Raw genomic sequence first — 2,362 nt, 5'->3', positions numbered from 1 at the left:
GCCTCACAATCTTCTGTTGCTTCCTCACCCCCATCTTTCACCCCACCGTTGCTTAAACCAAAGACAGCTCTCCCCCAATAATCTCTCTCAGTCAGATCAGCTTCTCCTACTACCCGCCCTTCAAAATGGGCCGCCAGAGCCGTGGCCCCTTCCGCAGTGGCCCCTGCTGCAGCTGTCCGCTGCTGCTACAGCCCCCGCCCCCAGGCAGCTCTGCCACAGCCACAGCTCCTAATTCACGTCTACCCTCTTAGCTTCCAGGGGTTCTAGAGATACCTTACACTCTTTCCTCCCGCTGCTCCACTTTCTACTCATCTTACATTCCTCACATTCCTTGAGCCCCCTCCCCTTACAACCACAGTACTTTGAGACCCCAAAACACTAATAAGACATTTTTCCCCAACAGCTTGTGCTCTTCCCTCTGCTATCCACCAAGCTAAAGATAACACGGAGTGAAGGAGTGAGCACACTGCCCTTTCCAGACCAGCCTGCTGCTCACCTCCTCCTCCCTTCACTCCCCCTGCCCCTCAGCCACCTCTGCAGGCAGTCTCCCTTACAGCCTCAAGAAACAGCGAAGCTCCTCTCAGACACTCTCCCTGCTGGCCTGCAAGCCAGGACTTGTGTATCCTCAGTGCTCCTCTGTTACACGTGCTAGTCCTTATACTCTGCCCAGTTTGCTTGCTCCCACTTAAACTTGATACACTATATTAGACCTAAAAACATATTAACTATAAATAAGAGGTTTTTACCTTTTCCAAATTTCTCTTATAAGAGATCTCTGAGAGGGGCCGGGGAGATGGCTCAGTAAAACAAACACTTGTTTGGCAAGTGCAAGGGCCTGAGTTTTCAATCCCTGGTTCCACCAAAAAACAAAACAAAACAAAAACAAAAAAAGGAAAAAAAGAGATCTCTGCTAATTGACTTACAAAAGTTCTGACTAGTCTCTCACAATTACAAACTTTAAAAAAGTAATCATAATTTAACCTGGCCGAGAGGCCAGGGAGATGGCTCATTAGAATAAGTGCTTGCCTGGCAAGAGCCAGGGCCTTAGTTCAATCCCCAGTTCCACCAAAAAAAAGAAAAAAAAAAGATGTGTTGTTTGGGGCCGGGGAGATGGCTCAGTGGAATAAGCGCTTCCCTGGAAAATGCAAGGACTTGAGTTCAATGCCCAGTTCCGAAAAAAAAAAAAAAAAAAATTTAACCTGGCTGGAAATATATTTGATGACTTTTTTTTTTTTTTTGGCCGAGCCAGGGATTGAACTCAGGCCATTGCATGTGCCAGGAAAGTGCTTATTCTACTGAGTCATCTCCCTCTCCTTGGAAATATATTTGAGTACACTTTCATTTTATAAAGATATCTGTGTGTCCTCTGTACGTTTTGTTTTTATGTCATTCTGTGAACATCTGTTCCTTTTTTTTTTTTAAGCTCTAAACTATAGACTTAAGAGTATGTTTTCTCCTGAGTTTCCAGCTGGTCTAAATGACATCAGAATTAGTTTATAATTAAATAAAAATCAGTAAAATGAGGAGAGATTATTAGACAGGACTCTTGATTGGTGGATAGAGGATGGCCAACCTTTGTTCATCAATACAGAGCCCCAAATAATCTTAAAAGACACCCCTAACAATTTGGTAATTGGTTAAAAGATAGTAGTTTCAAAAAATTAAAATAAGGTTTTCTCATAAATTATGCTCAATATATTAAGTATATTCATGCCTTCCAAATATACAGTATTCTATAATATCAATTCTTTTCAAATTTAGACATATGGGGGCTGGGAAGATGGCTGAGTGGAATAAGCACTTCCCTAGCAAGTGCAAGGGTCTGAGTTCAATCCCCAGTTCTGCCAAAAAAAAATTTAGACATATGCCTTTTTCTTCTGCTCCAGATATTTATAATAAGAGGTTTGTGTCAAGCCAACATGAGGTCATCAGTCAAATGATAATTTTATAACTAAAACTTATGTGATATGTGTCCTGTGAATGTTCCATTACATTTAGAGATGCTTAAACAGTCATCATCTATTATGACTGTTATGCTACACTACTATATATGACTATTTTTTTTTTTTTTTTTTGCAGAACTGGGGATTGAACTCGGGCCCTTGCGCTGCCAGGGAAGCGCTTATTCCATTGAGCCATCTCCCCGGCTATATATGACTATTGATGTCAGATGATCTTTACAAAATTATGTAACTGTTGTCTGTTAACATTCTACAAGGATTTAACTTCTAAAATATCCATGGTTAGGGCTGGGTAGGTGGCTCAGTAGGATAAGTGCTTGCCTGGTAAGTACAAGGGCCTGAGCACCACATGCCAGCCAGACCCGCCCCCTGGTGGGCTGAGCTGGCCACACACACACACA

The sequence above is a fragment of the Octodon degus genome, unplaced genomic scaffold, assembly GCF_000260255.1.
Source record: "Octodon degus isolate 3935 unplaced genomic scaffold, OctDeg1.0 scaffold00130, whole genome shotgun sequence".
Classification (NCBI taxonomy): Eukaryota; Metazoa; Chordata; class Mammalia; order Rodentia; family Octodontidae; genus Octodon; species Octodon degus.
Note: the sequence above shows the minus strand (reverse complement) of the source record.